We start from the raw sequence: 19101 nt of genomic DNA, 5'->3' as shown, positions 1-19101 counted from the left end.
TTAGCAAATTATCCTCGAGCAACACGAGACGGAGCGGCTGCCCGTCCTTCAATTTCGAACGAGTAATGTGTTCTTAACCAAATAAGTGTCTCCTGATGTGAATAAGAGTCAGGCCTGGCCACCATGCCTTGCACATTCCCCTCTGGGCAAGGCCGAGCGCTAATTAGCGCGCGCCACCATTATGGCGGTCGGACCGGTCCCCGGGGGAAAGGAGGAGGTGGGAGCACTCCCAACTCCCCCATTATGCGTCCAATAGGTGGCGTTTCTGCGGGGCGTGAACCGGAAGCACTTTAGTGCTTCCGGTTCATGCAGGCATCCAGCGTGGGGGTCCGGCCGGTTTAGACCGGCCTGGCCCGTGCCCCCCCTTTAAAAGTGGGTGTGGGGAGCAGAACAGTCTCTTGTTCTGCTCTCCCCACGGGCGCAGCACCCGGGCCAGCAGCGACCCATAATGTATTTTCTTTTGTCCCCCCCTTTTGCAGGTTGTACATTGTCACCGGGGAGAAGTGCTGGACGAATGCGTAGATCAGCTGTTTTTGGGCACCTTTGGAAATTGGTGCGCAGTGGAGCGGAGAGAGCGAGACATCGGGAGTAAGCCCCACCTCATGGCAGAGTGGTGGCGGATCAGCCGTTTCTGTGCTGGGCGATCAGGTGTTTGGAAGTCGGCACGCGAAGGGAGCTACATCATGTGGATGGGTAGTGCAGTATGATGGGTCAGGGCCTCAGACGGAGGCCCCAACGTTTCATAGCCAACTCTAAACGATGCTGCACAGCAGCAGATGGTGGAAGGTAAAAAGGTGGTAACTCCTAGCACAGATTACGCTAGATAATGTGTGTTGCCGGTTGTTCATTTCTTTTAGCACCACGGCGATGTTTTACAGTCTCGTCATTTAGAAAACAAAGTGAGAAATCATCTTTTCAATGTAATATGCATGGTCGTGCTTTTGGCGGAGTAACTTGGTGTATGTATTGGTATGCATGTGCATATGTAAAATTGGTGACTGTGTGAGTCTCGTTCTATAGGATTAATTGGTACAGTTATTTTGAGACTGTGATGTAATGGATCTGTGGGATACCTATTTGTGGGGGAATAATGACAGATTATTACTTGATGTTGCGGTGTCAACAAAAAATGTTATCTTGCGAAATGGTGCTGCTCAAGCTATAGGCAGGTGATATTGTTTGGGCTGAAATTGGAATGAGTCATTCCATCATTCATTCGTTCGCATGACATCACTCCTCTCAGAGCGTTACAGGTCACAGCCGGAAGTGTCCTTCGCCTGAGGACCCGTAATTCATTCATTTGCGCGCAAGAAGCTATGACTAAAACATATTTAAACGCCAATGCTTTGAGTAAATGTTGGTCCCGACATGCACTCCCACAAAGGTCAGATTTACCCAAGCAGTCAATCTAGAATCTGCTCCGGTTTTGAGATGACCGAGTGTTTGCCTCAAAATATTACCGCAGGGCGGCACGCAGTTGAGGTTCACACGCTTGTTATGACAGATTCTGCCTTGGCTGATAGAAGAGTCATAGGTGGCTGTTATCTAGAACAACAGGAACCTTTTCCTGGCAGAACAGCAACAGGAAGTGTTTTGTAAAGTGGGTAAGGATAGTCCCGTGTTATTAGAAAAGAGCAGGCTGGTCAGCGGCCGCATTTCTGATAGTTTACAAGGGACCCCACAGATTCGACCGTGTGTTGGAATCCAGTGGTGGAGCCAGTATATTTTTAAACCTTCTCACGTGGGTAGATTGAGCACAGCGGGGTGATATGAGCACCCTTTATGTATAGTTCTTTTGAAACTCCAAGAAGGTGAGGCTAGTGCACCACAATAAGATCTTCATAATATAGCACAGGAGGCGCAGTACATCAACGTGTGTGTTTCATAATCTTGTGTGGCTTACTGGTTAAGGTCTTAGACTCCAATTTTGATGTTTAAGGGTTCGAGTCTCTGATTTTCAAGGGCATGTGTTCAAAAAAAATAAAAATAAATAAAGCTGAATACTTGTCAAGCGTCTTTATATCGCCCAGTTATACCTACGCATGTCGGCGTTTGGCACGCAATGTTGAGAAGTTATTTATTGTTTATAAGGTTTCGCAATAGATTGGAAAGATGTTTCAAAAATGTGAATGGGTGTGAAGTTACTCTTCACATCGGACAGTAAGTGTAGCACGATGTAAGCTTGATGGAACCTTGATGCGCACACCGGTAACACTTGGCATTTGTATGAGGCGCCATGCACAGTATATCAAGCGGTGTGATAGGGGTAGGATGTTCGAGAAGGGCAGCACGCTTTCACACACATACAAGTAGGGATGACTTTCGTAGCAGCAGTGTTCTCCGCACGCACCTGAGGCTGCCTTTGTACCGCATAACATGAGTACGCAACTATTCCCTTTAAGAAGAGCATATTGGAGTCATCCCATTTACCATCACGTTAGCGCGCTACCTTGTTGTGAGGCAGACTATACAGCGGTTTATGAAAACACGCATGGCTGATTGTTTGGACACCCATGTCACGCCCAATGATACAGGCCAGAGTGGGTGGTCAGTGAATCTTTTGTGTAACACTCGGTGGGAGTGCTTTTGAAATAAGAAATTTATCAACAAGCACTAAGGTCAGCCTATTAACAGTCTAACCAGTGGTTGGGCAGGGGACATACAGTGATATTGTTGGCCACCACATACACCACCTCTTTTTTAGATATTGTTGAATCTATGCAGAACACATATCATATAAGTCAGGCGGATGTGTGTCTAATGCAGACTAATGTTGGGTCTGCTTTCTCTCACCCCGATGTCCGTGAATAACTGCGGAGCTGATGGTTTAAAGGCTGTTTTCCTTTTATCTCCTGTGGGTGCCTGGCAGAGCCCAGTGGGAACATGCTGCAGAGGAATGTGGTTGTTCTTGCAAAATTTATAAAAAGTTTCTTTTAGATCAAAATCAGGACGCCATATAAAAGAAACAGGAAGGGTCTCAGTGGGTAATTTTGGCAGCACTATTAATGATCTGCAGCTGTCTTCAATATAGAGTTGGGCCTGGGAGCTTAAGGGGCTAATGTGTCCACTCTAGGGGCCTGGGTTTGACCTCATGGTCCCAGGTACAAATCTCGGTGGGTTCATTCAGCCTTTATCCTTCTGAGTTGATAAACTGAATACCATTGAGTTGGGTAACAATAAACATCTGTGATTCAGCGCCAAGTTGCCCTCTGGTGAACGTGAGCTCTGCAAAACTGTACGGGAAGCAACTGAATTTAACAGATAATACGGTGCGTAGAAGGTACTTCTCTACACCACAGTGCCTCACTATCTGTATTTTCAATGTAAAGCAACATCATGGGCAGAGGCAAGAGGCCTTTAGATTCAGGGGCACTAAAGAGCAGTGCCGGTAGGGCATATGCTCTCTATCTGATGACAGGGATTGGTTTACCATGGGTGGCATATGGGATCTACTGGCAAAACCCTTAGAAAAGTACAGAGTGTGTGCCAGACACTCTCATGGGAAGTCACGTGAAATGTTCCCTATGTAGGCTATGCTAAGCAGTCATAATTGAAAGTCTGATTTCAAAGGTTCCTCAGGTAAATGCAACTGGGGCAATACTAGGCACTCTTAATTGGTAATATGTTTTTTCAATGTTCCTCATTTGATGCAGTTGGCGGTATGCTAGGCGCTCTCATTGAAAATCACATGCAATGTTCCCTATGTAAGCTGTGCTAAGCGGTCAGAATTGAAAGTCCGATTTCAATATTCCTCAAGTAAAAGCAACTGGTGTTATACTAGGCGCTCTTAATTGTAATATGATTTTCAAAGTGCCTCACGTAATGCAATTGGCGCTATGCAGGCTATGCTAAGCGGTCAGAATTGAAAGTCAGATTTCAATGTTCTTTAGGTAAATACAACTGGTGCTATGCTAGGCGCTCTTAATTTCAATGTTCCTTCCCTCAATGCAAATGGCGCGATGCTAGGCGCTCCAGTTGAAATTACATGCAATGTTCCTTATGTAATGGAACTAAGGCTATGCTAAGCGTTCAGAATTGAAAGTCTGATGCCAATGTAAAGTTTTATAAGCTCTGCTTCAGGTCAGCCAGCAAGGTGTATATATACGGTATATTACCCGTTATTCTTGTAGTTCCACAAGTAAAGCCTTGCGAATGCGAACATATCCCTGCTTGTTAAAGCATGAAGACGGCTTGGTTAGCTCACCCTGATAACGAAATGGTAGAAGCATGACTGCTTACTATGGGCATTACATTAAGGCATTTCAAACCGGGGTGATGTCACGTCAATATTCTACAAGTCTTTTTGATGTCAGTCTCGAGAGGCGCCTGCCTCTGTGTGGTCATTTACATACATTATCAGTACTTATGATGTCACTACATCCCAGGCTTCATGGTCACACCTTCGAGAGTGCCATAAGCAAGCGGGTGCTGTTACAAATATGAATATGAATTAGGAGTCTGTTGTCAAGTAACATCTATGCACCCATCACAGGTACACGTATGCATTGGAAACTGGTTATGTCACCCTATAGCTCTGCACCTGTGTGCTGGTACACGTATGCAAGACAGGCCTGTGATTTGTCACACAGTACCTATGCACCCTTTGGGCGCATATACTTATGATGAGTTATGTATTGTATCAAGAAAAATCTCGGCACCCTTGTGCCTGAATGCTGAGGCATTGGGATGGGGGTACCTATGCACCCTTTGTGCTTGTGCAATCAAGATTTACATCCCTGGGGTTCGTCACCACCTTCTTTTGTGCTCGTACACTTATACTATTAATGTATTGTGTAACACAGTAACTCAGCGCCCTAGTGCCCGAACATTTATGCAATGGATGTCCATGCTTGTATCACGGTACCTATGCTTGGGCACATTCCGGCATTAGATGCCCAGGTCGTATCATACAATACCTACGCACCCTGTGTTTTCTACACTTTTCACACTAGATACTATGGGGCAGCCGATGGGCCTGGCATGCAAACCGCATCTTTTACCCAAAGGCGAGGAGCACTAATCATCAGTGTTTTATGTATGGTGGGTCCATGAGAGTGACACCTGTGAGGTGACCCACACCTCAATGACGGCGAGCTGTCAGGGCCACTTCTGCTACGTGGCGATGGGTCACGCCTCACTATCTTCCAGTTCAAGAGTCATGAGTTTCGCCATCCACGACACCAGGTTGGATTCGGCTGATTTGCTGTAGCCCATCGGTTCTGTTCATATGAATTGCAATTTTTATCCTGTGACTCAGGGAGAAGTTTGCATCAGTGCACTGGTACATAGTATCATGCACAGTAGTGTAAGTTTTTAGCCTGGCAGTAGGGCAATACACGGACGGATGTTCTATTTTCATGTTTGCATACAGTTTCACGAGGTCATGTGGCGTAAGTTGGGAACAAGAATAGAGTTAGCCCATTGGTTCTGTTTCACGTGAGTGGCAAGCTTCTTTACCCTGTGACTCAGGGAGAAGTTTGCATCAGTGCACTGGTACATAGTATCATGCACAGTAGTGTACGTTTTTAGCCTGTCAGTAGTGCAGTACACTGACGGATGCGCTATTTTCATGTTTGCTTGCAGTTTCCCGAGGCCATGGTGCGTAATGTGGGAACGAGAGTATAGTTACATGGACATGCACCTAGGGAGTAACGACCCGGCTCGCCTGGGACGAAGGGTTGTTGTTGAGTCTCGGGGCAGGCGAGTTACAGGGCATGACCTTCCTAGTGGGCTGAGGGGGAGGATAGATAGTCGGGCAACTATGCTGCCCTGTGGCAGTAAGGTCATGATTGGTAAGCATAGTCTTCGGTCCTTAGCGGTCAGAACCATGTAACTCCAGGGGCAGTGACAGCCGGTAGGTAGGCTGTCGGGGTTTGGGGGCCAGGGGAGTCATTCTTTCCAGTGGGCCTGTGGCCACCCCCACACGCGCATCGCGCATGTGCATCAGGGCACAAGCATGCAGAATTTCTGCAGCCCCCGTTATGGAGTTTAAGGCACAGGGTGCAGGGGGGGCCCGGGAGAAAGTATCCGTCCGATAAGCTGTACCCCCTGCGTAAGCCAACTCCAGCGAAGTAATTTCGCGTAGTTTGCTAGTTTGCTGGGATCTGGAGGCTGCCAGTCATTGACCGTGCTGTAGGCTCTAGAGGGGACACGCAGAAAGTGAATATATGCATTGTTAGATTTACGGTAGGATTGTCGTGTGTATTAGAAGTTAAGGATAGCCATGTGACATCATCTGTCTAACAATGTATTTGGCCTTTCTGTGTAATTGTACATAATGTTAATAAATAATGTTTTTTAATTTTGCAATAAATACGGCCGGGGGGTTACACCCCCTAATCCAAAAAATCCCAAAATTGGTGTGGTCTCAATACTTGCCTTGAGGGAGGGAGGGAGACCTCATCTGGACAAGGGCTGAGGGTACCAAAGGTAAAGAGGGGACTTGGGGGAGTACCAGGCCATATGTAATTATCCCCCTTTTCTTCCGTCCCTTCCAGGGTAAATTTGCTTTTACCCCCGCGGACACGGTACGTATCAGCCAACCGCTCATGGAATTGTGATTAGCCCCATCCTGCTTGAGACCCCGCTGCCTCCCCTCACAGCTTCATTAATTGACCCTTGGAGGCGCCTGACAATTATTAGTAAGTGCTTAACACTGTTTTCATTTATTTTGAGACTCACGCACCCCGTGTCATTTACTCTTTACCCAACTTCCTTAGGACGCACGCTTGGGTCTGGATTCCTCCATTGAACCCCCCTGTCTCATCCTTCTGGCTTCATTCAATTACGGCTTCCTCCGGGTTGACCAGTAAGTAACACCTTGCTGCATGCTCTGGTTTATCAGCGCCAAGTCACTTCAGCCTTATAATTGATTCAGCTTGCTGCCAATTATTTCCCTCAGACATGTAGCACCACTTAAATTCCTTGCGCGTATCTTCTTGATCGATTAATCTCACCATTTTAACTATTTGTTTCACCTATGTTTTATCTATACTTGATTAAATTCCGAAACTGTCAGTTTCTTGATATCAACTATTTTAAAAATAACATGTACTTGAGCAAACATAATTAACTATCCAGGGACAACCTGTAAACAGATGTGTCTGTTCATAGAGATTCCACATGCTCACAAGTTTGTCCTGATGATGATCTCAATTCCTTGAGATTGAAAAACCGTCGACCCCTTTAACAACAAAAAACTCCTCTATTGTTTAAATTCATCGTCAGGAGTTTCTGGTTATGTTGTCAATGCATGTATATTTTAAATGTCACCTTCACTCGTCTCATCACACTCTTCACTTTTTTGTGACCATGTGAACTAAAACTCTGACATATTATTTATGAAATAAATATTTTACTATGTCAACACCCTTCTGTGTCCTTCCATATAATTAGAATCTGCCTATTGGTGCTCCTTTTGGCATGTATTCAGGGGCATATTCACAAGGACTTATCTCCGATTTATCTCCACCTTAAAGCATCAAAAGTGGAGATAGATCTAACACCCCATTCACAAGCTGGTTCAAACTGCAGACATCGTCAGTATTCCACCGATAACTGCCCCACAATTTATCACCAGGGCGGACACCACCAACTAACCCTAATGAGATGCAGAGTAGGCGTTCCCGTGCAAAAACACATGAAAAAACCACAACACCACTTTCACAACGGACTGACAGATCTGTGAAGCGAACCAAAAACAGGCGATTAGCCGTGGTAGCCGCAGGTATTTAACACATGCCTCAAGCAGGTGTAAAGACGGACGACTTCCTGCAGCAGGCAACGGAGCCCCGCACACAGCCACACCCGAAGAACAAACGACGCCATGGAGCTACTCATCATGCAGCTCGGAACCCCAACAGGGCCACAACACCCACCGCCACCACCCCCAGAACTGCCACCCCTCCAGGACCCAGACCCGCCCCCCCCCGGACCATCACAGAGGCTGCGCAGAGTAAGACAGCGGACCTACTGAAAATGCACCACTCTCACAGACCTAACACCAGAGGAAGTCATTGCCCACTACAGGCTCAAAAGGGCAACCATCCTCCGCATCATGACCCACATCGCCCACAGGCTGATGGTCCCAACACAGCAGAGAACCAACATTCCTCCGCAGACAAAGCTGCTGGCTGTGCTGCACCTGTTGGCCTTTGGTACCTTCCAACCAACCACTGCCAGAGTTGGAGGGGTCTCACAGCCAGCCCTATCAAAGTTCTTCACACCTGTCCTGGATGCCATCCTCAACTTCATACCCCAGTACCTACACTTACCCAACACTGCGCAGGAACAGCTGGAGACAAAGCAAGGCTTCTACGCCATAGTCGGATTCCCAGCCATGTTGGGTGCAATCGACTTCAAACATGTCCCACTTGTGCCCCCTGCGGATACTGCACACCACTACCGCAACAGAAAGCATCAGCATTCCATCAATGTGCAGGCAATAGTTGGCCACCGGGGACTCTTCACCAATGTCGTCGCCAACTACCCAGGCAGTGTGCATGATTCCTTCATCTTCCGACAGTCCATCATCAACCAGCGCTTTCAGGATGGCACATATGGAACGGGACTGCTCGTTGGTAAGTGCCAAATCAATACATCACACACCCCAAAGCCACCAACGCACAACTGTGGGAATGCACATGTGACCAAACCACATACAACATGTCAAACTACACGACCACCTACCAGACACGACTACACCACTCCATGGTCATCCTGGGCTACCCCTGCACTCAATACAGACATTTCATGGCACCACAGCCACACAACAGCTGAACGTGCGGAGATACGGAATGCAGCCATGTGCGAGGATGCAAGTGACCAGTGAGTGGGAATGTACACAACGAGAAGTGAGGCGTGGATGTGCAGGACAGACATGGGAATGCAAACAACTGATATGTCCATGCAGACCACAACTGCTGGTGACTGGAGAGTAGTGAGCAGTGGACGCAACCATGTCACCCCAGGCCGTGGGACAGATAGCGGAAGTGTTGAATGCTGCATCCCCCCTTGTGTGCGTGAGCGTAGTGGGTTGGCCCTGAGTACGCCAGGGCTGCGCAGGGGTGTGGTGACAAACCCTGTTGCACAGTGCGTGGTCCACTCCCGGGAAGGCCAACGTCACTGACAGTGCGGCGCCGTGCGGCCTGCCACGGGGCCAACACCGTGAGCAGCGGGGCCTGCGACCCTGTGCCCCTGCTACACCCCAGGACGCTGATGCACAGATCAGGCCTGCCAGCCCCAGTACGGCACTGCTCATCTGCCGACACCGTCATGTGTCAAAGAGGGACAAACACGTGCCGATGCAAGCACCAAGCACCAGTACGGCGACCTCTGCAGCCTCCGCAGACCATCGCTGGCCCCCCGACTCTGGTCCACATCACTCCTTGCTAATTTACATGCTCCACCCGCGTCCTCTTCGGCCCAGTAGGTACCACATGTGGCACACTGTCCTGAGTCCTGAATGACAGTGACCCCAAGTCCGTGGCAGCAGCCCCAGCACAAGACTCCCTTCGATCAGTGAGGCATAATCCCATATCGCAGGCCTGCGACACGTGGTGCCACTAACCCTTGCCGCCATGAGTGACAGTCATCCTCTGGCGGTACATCGTTGGTGTCTGAGCCTGTGGCCTGGGGGTTGTCATCAGCAACGGACAGGTATGGACTTGGTGTCTGGCCTGGGTCTGTGTCATTCATATCCGCCATGTTGCCGGACACAACTGGCATGTGCCCTCTGCATCATGCCCTGGGGGTAGGCCTCCCATTCTCCTCGTGAAACTCCGCGGAAGGCACCCATGACACATGTGAGGCCCTGCTCTACCCTCATGACCCTACCCCAGTCTCCGGCAGGTCAGCGTCCCATAGTGGTGGGCCAGTGTCGGCCGCTGTGCATCTGGGGCCACTAGCCCTGTGCGACTCAAGTCATTCCCCCTTGTAGTTCTGACATTGCATTTCTGAGTGCCTGATGACTGTTGGAGTTGTTGCCAGCACCAGCTACTCCCTGAGGGCTAGCTTACACTCACCCAACACACAGCCAGCACAGGTGTCACTGTATTAGTGGGCCTGCCATCAGATCCTGCCTAACCAAGTATTGACTCTTTTTTCCCTGCACTGTCACAGGTGATCAAGGATATGCACTCTGCCCTTGGATGATGACACCCCTCCGAGACCTGGACACACCCGCCCAGAGGCAGTACAATGCAGCCCACATACGCACCAGAGGCATTGTTGAACGCACATTTGGCGTGTTGAAGTCACGTTTCAGGTGCCTGGACGGCACAGGTGGAAAGCTCCTGTACAGCCCGGACATTGTGTGCAAGATGACCGTTGCATGTTGTGTGTTGCACAACATCTGTGTTCGCACCAATGCCCCATGGAACCCAGTTCCAGACGTACCAGACGATGATGGTGACGATGGGGCAGGTGGCACTGCAGGTGGCACTGCAGCTGCGGCAGGAATGGCCTGTAGGAACTCCATCATTGACACTTACTTCTCATGAGCACATCACATTGTGGCCGTCCATGGCAATCATGGGACAATAGAAGATGTCCAATTGCACTGCATGTGTGATTAAAACATATTTGCAGGGTACAGGTTGTAATTGTACATTGTCATGTTACATTTTGCTGCGGTTTCAGATGTGATTTGCCAGGTTGTGCACATTTGCGGAACCAGTTGTGTCCTGTGTTCAGTTGTGGAGGGGTTGCTTTTTGTACCGGGATGTTGTCAATGTCGAGGTGCACTGCTTATGTGCGTATGCTGCACGGTGGGTGAGTCGCTCCTGCGGCTCTGATTTGTCTGCCACTGGTCTCTTTTATGCAGTGTGCCTGTCAGTTCTGTTCTTTCACGGTGCTTGGATGTTGTGGTGTACATGCTGTCCTCAACAGTCGGTCAGGGTGCATCCGTGGTACTCTGCTGTTGATGTATTTTTTTCTGTGGCATTTTCCATATGCTGTTCTTGTGCTTTTTCCCGCATTACGCGTGAGTATTGCGGCCCTCGCTCTGGTTGTTACTGTTTTCTTATCGCGCTTTGGCCCATCGCAGGTTTTGAGGCATTGGGGTTTGTGTTTTTATCTCTGTCGAGGTGGTTGTATCATGGGCATTGGCCACGGTTTCGGCACACTATCGCATGGGGCCGCCTTGTTGTGAATTCCACGTTGATACAGGGTTATTTTCCCGCGATAGGCTGCGATGTTGAGAGTTGCGTTAAGCTACTCTTGTGGTAGTTATCACAAGTTCTTGTGAATATACCCCTCAATACTTTATGCCTCAAGCTGCAGGCTAATGGATTAACACTTTCTTAAATTTAACAGCTCTCGCTGCCTTATGACCTATTTTGTCCTTATATGAACAACTGTTACCCTTCAATACTATTGACTACCCCAGGTTCAAATATTAGGGGTTCCCTTGTGTTGCAATACATTCACAATGCCATTGAGTGCTGCAATGCTTCTTTGTGTTCTTAGATGTGCTTAGAAACCAGGACTGTGGTGGTGTGGAAGGCTTAAGTGAGACATCCAGACTACAGCAAAATGTAGGTGCAAGCTTACTTGCTACTAAATTATGTATAGCCCTGAGAGTAGTGAACAATGGTAGCAGTATTATCGGGCCCTTTGTTATGTCACGTTTCGCATTCTGCGAGGTCAAGGCCATGTTCCACTTTTCCGATATCGTCTGTGTTAAGTGCTTCATGCCTTGTAGTTAGTCTTTATTTTGGTTGTATGCGACATCCTGTGGTACACTTTTGTGACACTGTTCTATGTGGTATTTGAACCAACTATGCATCGTGCTATGAGCTAGTAGTTTTGTAATGTTTGTCAATCTGTGCTGCACGTGAAAAAGCTGCACATTTATTTTTGTGTGCTCCATACGATATAAGTTGTGTGCAATACATTTGTTTTCAATGCTGAGAACTAAACATGTCAGTGCCTTGGAACTATTATCAATAGCAGCTTACCCAATTCACTCATATGAACCTTGCAAGAATGAAACCCAAAGAGAGCCAAACCGAAATTCTAACATACATGTGCAGGTATTATTCGTGCACAGTCGTAAGCTAGTCCTATTGTGTCGAGGCAGTTACTCTCAGTCTGCTCTGTATTATCAAATGACAACACCAATGGAAAGTGAAACTACACCCCACTAGCCCAGCATGTTTACTGTTGTTAAAAAAAAAAAAAGATCTTCGCATCATGCGCGTTGGAGTGGTTGTGCAATCATATTTTTAAAACAGAGTTTAAACTGTTTATAAGCACTCTCGAAGTTCGGTAGTAATTTCTTATTACTTACAAAAACTAAGGGTGCAGTACCTTATGTGGCTAATAGAGGTCCCTTTACAACTACACAGGTACACCTAGTAAGAGCCTGTGGTACTGCACCCTTTTCTTACATCATGCATTTTACTTTAATTCTTACGCCACTGCTGGTATATTTTTTCACCCCCAAAAAATAACAAACATTATCATTTGCAACACCAATAGCTTGAAATTTCATGAATGAGAGACCTATTGCATTGCAAATGCTTGTTTTATGAGAAAACACAGACATTGTGGTCTGCTGACCCCAGCAGGCCACTGTCACTGTGATGGCTGTGATTCATATAGGGTCACAAACTGTGAACTACCTCGTTGATGAGGTAGGTCGATTTGTAAACCCACAAGGAATCACTATTTTTAGAAAAAGTCTGTAGTACATCAGAAATTGTGATTTCCCAATAGCAATTTGAATCGTAATTTGGTAATGTCAACTCCTAATTTTTGTATATTGGGCCATCAGCCCTTACTCAGTCCTTCTTACATTAACTCTATTGACTTTAATCAAGTCACTTCCTACTACCATTCTCAGGCCTACACTCACACTCTCTAAGCCTTCTAATTTAACTACTAGCTGACCATCAGCCATCTCTGCCCCTTACCCACTTTGTAATCATTCCACAACTCTTTCACAAAATCACACTCAAATTCACCTTACCCACTACACTCTTGCATCGTGTTTTTTTACCAGGACATGTGCATATCTAAAGGATGGAAAAACCTCAAATAATGTTCTACATGGGGCACACACCTGCTGTTCCCCACTCTCTTAATTAAGTGAATTATTGGAGGTAGTGACAACGTGGGATGCTTTGGTAGATATTTGAAGTATACATAATGCTGACTGAAGCCCTCTGCGACTTGAGATCACTCAGCGTTTCTGGCACTGTCAGGGAGGACTCATTCCAGTCACAAAGCAGCTGACAGCGACACTGAAGTGCCTAGGGGCCAAACAGAAAAGGCAAACTTCCAGCCCATCCAGTCATGCAGGATTTTAATCTCCCTTACCAACAATATTTAGCCTAACCTGCAATTTGACTTCAAACACGTCTTTTGTTAGAGTTAGAAACCAAGACACGAAAGCAGGAGGTAAATCTCCTTTGACATTCTAGATCAGACACCCCAAGTTCAGTGCTTTCTCCTGCCTGTCAGTGACACCCGCGTAGAATTCGTTTGAATTTTTAGATACAAAGAATTCCCACTTGCCACCTGCAACATTAAAGGCTGTCAGCTCTCCACTTGAAAAGACCAAGTCGTTATCTGACGGATTGGCTCATTGGCCACTGTCTCTAAAAATCGAATAGAGCTGGGTAAATTCCTCATAAACTCCCTCCCGCCCCCATCTTGAAAACCCTGCTCACTAAATCGATTTTGTTAACTGTGTAGAAGTGCCATTTCTGTGCCACTGATCCCAAAGATCCTGTGGCTGTTTTGAACGTGGTATCGAGGTTTTGTGGCGTATAAAGATAAGTAGTCCAGTGTGCCAGCTTTTGATCAAGCCAGACATCAACAATATTACCTCCAGATGCAAACACACAGGGCCTGACTCACAAAGGCAATTACTTCCACTAGTCGCAAACACAAACGCAAACTCCAGGGGAAAACTTGCTAGTAAGTCTGCCCCTTCTTTAAGCCACTCTCCAGTACCTTCCACATTTATGACTAAAACCTATACTTACGCGTGTGGAGACTCCGCAGTCGTGGCGGAGAACTCTACACACATAAGTGTAGGTAATGCAGAGGAATAAAGCTCCACACGTAGATTGTGAATTGTAATTTGTAGTATTTTTTTTAGCACAACAAAACATACTACAAAGTGCAGTTTGGGAATCAGGCACCTCAGTTGAGTATTGCTCTGAGAGCCACTTACGTGAATAAAACACTCTCTAAATCAGATTTTTCATTGCAATGATGTAGCAACAGAGGACAACAAAAGTTGTTTTCCGTTGTTGCTATTTTATAAAGAAATTCCTGTCTACTCAGACAGGTTTTCTGAAATCTTCTCAGTGCAGCATTACACAACTTTGTGAGGGTTGGGGTGGAAGGCACAGAAGGTGGTGGGGGTGGGTGTCAGAAGGCCAGGTAATTTTTTACATTTGGGCAGGTAGGCTAGGCCATGAAATGTATGACCCCCAATTAATCCTAAATCCTTGCATAGCACTTGAAAGCAAGAGCAGAGGATTTTAGAGGCCACACACATATCATATAAACCTACGGATTGGCAAAAAGTGAACGGGCTGTTCTTAGGCTCAGGGTTCTGAGGGACATCATGCACAAATCAAGCTTAACGCTTGTTGTCTATTTAATGACACTCAGAACTCCCACAGTGAGAAACATCCCCGTTACTCAACATTACCCACCTATAATTCTATACGTTATGCAGGGCTTCCATGGGAACAGCAGATTCAAAACCTAATTATTCACAATTTGATGTCAGAGCAGAGACAAAATGGGAACTGAATACACAGCTTGTGTGGGCACTGAGCCATCAATCTCACTTACATCTTTAGAGACCCACAGGAAGCTGTGTAATGGCATAAGCCAGCCTCCTTTTTCTCTGCCTCTCAACCACCTGCCTTGGAGCACTCCACACCCAAAGGTGGCAGGGTAATGCAGGCTAGTCTCTGCTGCCACCAAAGATGATCTCCCCTGCCTCCTGTGGGACTTGCCAGAGCAGAGGTGAGCAAAATTGCCAAAAAATTTTATGAGAAATTTAGCGAAAGTTAATGAAAATTACACAAAACTCAGCAAATGGCTTAAAAATGTGAATTGTTGATATATATCTTGACATTTTTATGCAAGGGCATAATTCACATAAGAAAGTCAAGCGCTATAACAGCAAGAGAATGGTTTGAGTGATAAAGTGTCTCACGAAAACATTTTTTGCTTGAAACGGTCTCCAGCAAGTACAAAATTGCAAGGAATTGTATAGAATAAAATATCATGAAAGTCGCTAATTTCAGATAACATGAAATTCGCAAATTTCCCATATTTTGTACAGACAGTGCAGAACTTGCTCACTAAGAAAGGAGAAGGAGGAAAGGCCCAGAAACAGGCAGGGGAGCAATGCAGGCAAAAGGGTATCATTGAGATGATTAAGGGCAAGGCACTAAATGGTGAGTTGATAACTATGGACCTGTTTTAGATCTTGGTGGATCTGTACCCGCCATCACTTTTCCTACGGTTTCACCGTCTGCCAACTTGGTGGTCTGCCCACTCTATTTTTATGTTGGTGGGTCTATGGACGATAGTCTGTCCGAGTGCCGCTGCCTCCCTGCCCGAATTTTCCTCCCATGTCAAGGGCGTCATAGGCAAAAGTGGCTGTTGGAGGAAGTCCAGCTAGGATTACTGCCGGGCCAAATACAATGTGCCTTTCCATCAACTAAACTGTGGCAGGGACACCTTCAACCTTGAGTTGGCGGAATCTAAGGTAATGAGGTAGAAATGTACCTTTTTTCCATTTTCCACTTCTGTTTTGTCTTGTACCCCATTGTCCAGGTCCTTCCTTTGCTGCTACTACTTGACCACAATGCTAATAAACTCCATTGCCACCTGGATCTAAGGTAAGCTTCTTTTTCACTTGTTTTACTATGAATTGTGCGTTAGCATTTGCTTTGGCCTCGTGTATTGTTACATTGCTCGTACATACAATTTTTTTTGTATGTGTAATGCAGTGGTGTTTGTATTGCAACTTATCAAGGTAAAATGAACACACCTGTATTCGCACTTGTATTGTGGTGGTTGTGGGTGTTGCACTGTTGTCGTACATTAAATAGTGTGTGTATGTTGTTTGTTGCTGTATGTAAAAATGTGTCATAACACATTACTTACATATATTTTAGTGGCAAACACAAGATATATGGGGAGTGACAGATTAATAAGTAGTACTTACTCGTCTCCACTCCACCAGGGACTCACCCCATCAGGAATCCGCCGCTACGACAACAACGGTACAACGGGCAAATCTAAATAGGCTCTGCAGAAACCCGCTGGCCTGATGTTGACGGAGTACTGTTATCCAGCAGAGGAGTCTTCCGCTTCGACGGAGGTACGCTGCTTACACAATAATAGACAGTCTGTTGATGTGGACAGCAGTACAACCAGCCCATTTCTAAATACGGCAGGAAGGACTCCGTCAGCTCGACGAAGTACTTGCAACCGCCACCATGGAGGGACGAGGGGAGCTCCGCCAAGATCTAAATCAGGCCCTAAATATATTTGTAACACTGTCACTCAGTGGGCTCTTAATAGCTAACAGGTAGGGGTTCTGATGGAATCCTCAACAAAATATTTAATTCTTAGTTTGGAGCAGATAACTTGAAAACACTGTTATATTCAACACATAGATAACAATAGACACGGACTGAAATTGTAATTGTAAGGTTTTTGTTTACCTTTGACAAATACATTGGTGTTAAAACATTGGACAATGGTTAGGGAAAATGCATTTATGAAATTCTGTGACTGGAGAATTTACAGCATAATTATGGAGTTACAGCATTTGCCACATAGTTTGACAAATAATTTGCAGATTGCACAAAAATTATTGCGTCTATGTCAAATGATTGAAAATAATACTGCCAGAAAATGTTCCCCATATTTTGATCCTCCATCCAATATAATTCTAGTATCCATGTTAATGGTAAAGCTTAGCAGAGTGATTTGGAGGCTTCATTATGATGATGAAGCCCATATTCCACAAGGAAGCATGAAATATGTTCTTTTTGTCATGGTTCTACATAAAACATGATATGCTATTACATTGTGTGCAATAAAAACACCTAAAAGTGTTCCATCCATCGACTTGTCAATGTTGCACAGTGGCAAAGGTTATGGTTAAACCTGCTTTCCACTTTTTTATTTGTCCATTACTTTGATGATTGAATGGATTTATATGAAATTTGGCCCATCACCAGCTCACTCAACTAAGGACTGATGAAACAAATTTTTCTGCAGTTCAGTGCAGAAGAAAAATGGTAAGAAGAAATTTCCCATTTTAGTGCCCATAGGAAATTTTTCTAATGCCTACAGCCCGAATCATTAAATAGACTTACACCAAACTTAGCATGAAAGTAGAATTTTACTCAGAAAGTGTGCTTTTGTTGGATTGGTGCAATCTGTTTAGTAGTTATTAAGATATTAGCATTTAAAAAAGTTGCTGGGGCGGGCTTTAAAAGTTTAACACTTTTGCATATTTCTGCCATTTTGACCTCTGGGTCATGACTAGCAAATCCTGTTAATAGTTTTTAACCATATTCAAACCTCTGACTCTGCACTGACTTCTGAGTTTCGAGCTTTGGAAAAAAAAATTCCACAAAATAAGGGGGGCACCCCCCAGAGATGAATGCCCTTAGGGAGTACTCAGGTGTATCCAGAAGCACAGACATATCAAGGCCTACACATGAAAAAAGACCTAAAAGAGAGCACGACTCACGAGTTATGCATCATGAGCAGCAGGGGTTGACGGATGACAGGATGAACACAGGCCAAGTCCAGCTCCCAGCCCCCACTGCCATGCATTGCATAGGTTTGCCTTATCAACATAATCTTCCAACCTTACTAGTGAATCTTGATACTAATCTAGCTTACATTTTAGTTTTAATAACCAAGGGGCATATTACCAAGGGCCTCATTGCCGCGACCGGTTTGGGTGCCGCTTTGCATGTCAGCGATATTTATCACTAATGACATGCAAAGTGGGCGTTCCCAACATCAAAGCGACTGAAAACAGTTGGTAATTCACATTCCCCTTATTACCAAGTCCCGCAGAGCGAAACAATAATTTGCGCTAACCTGAAAGTTACACCTGCTAAAATCCCTACTTAGGCATGCATATAATGGGAGGTGGATTATGGGGTTACGGCCACATGGCCGTATCAGCAAGCATTTCACCGTATTGCCAGGATGTTCGCTGGTTTTTCAGCAATGTCTGGCTGTTTTTCACGCTATCGCTGGAATATTTAACACCATAGCGCTATTCGTTGCTAATACAGCGTTAGCGTGGCTAAATATTCCGTCGATAAAACTATTCGCGCTAAGCGCGCTCTGCGATGTTCATCGCAGTTTGTTGGTAATATGGCCCCAAATTCTACCACAAACTTAATGCAGGTTTGAGAATACACATAACAACCAGATTTACCGGTAGTCAAACAACAAATTTGTCCCGGCTGTGGAATTGGATATGTCAAGACGAACAGAACCAGAAATTCAAACATTTACACATTTGAATGTTTAATGTTTTATCATGACGAGATAATGCTATGCTTTTATGAATACTATGCATACCACTGCTATGTGATGTGTGAAACAATTTTAAAAAAAATCGTTAAAAAAACAAAAAAAGAAGAAATTTGTGCAATGCAATTAGCACATCAATCTTGCTCACATATTTATCTGTACACCATACCACTAGTGCCTCACAAAAGGTTTACAGGTATCCAAAGAAATGTGCACTTTTCCTTGATCAGTGTCATTTGATTTTCATGCAAATCAATAACATTTCCAGATAATATAACTAAAATGTAGTCTATAGTGATCGAGGTGAAGGGTGGTACAGTGCAGCTTCCCTGTTGACCCAAAGTGCCAGGTTAGTGCTTTCCTGCAGATTACGTTTTTCCATCTTTTTCAAGATATTGGTGAATAGCCTTTGAACTGAAAAAATTGTTGTGGTGCTTCAAACTGCATGATGATCCATGTGGAAGCACCAAAGGGGATATAACATACTGAAGATACAGTAAGAACTGCCTAACTGTGGATGGAATAACTTATCGTATGAATAATCATAAAGTG

The 19101-nt window shown here is 45.5% G+C and overlaps 1 long non-coding RNA gene across 1 annotated transcript; it reads left to right on the top strand.

The window, feature by feature from the left end:
• The first annotated feature begins 322 nt into the window (after positions 1–322).
• LOC146857875 (uncharacterized) lies at positions 323–16918 on the top strand. The gene is made up of 4 exons (XR_014979627.1): positions 323–786; positions 6720–6808; positions 15811–15875; positions 16223–16918. It is a non-coding gene; the product is annotated as an uncharacterized LOC146857875 (long non-coding RNA).
• The last annotated feature ends 2183 nt before the right edge of the window (positions 16919–19101 follow it).

Source organism: Triturus cristatus, chromosome 3_2 (assembly GCF_964204655.1).
Source record: "Triturus cristatus chromosome 3_2, aTriCri1.1, whole genome shotgun sequence".
Taxonomy (NCBI): domain Eukaryota; kingdom Metazoa; phylum Chordata; class Amphibia; order Caudata; family Salamandridae; genus Triturus; species Triturus cristatus.
Note: the sequence above shows the minus strand (reverse complement) of the source record. Positions and strands in the feature narration are given on the sequence as shown.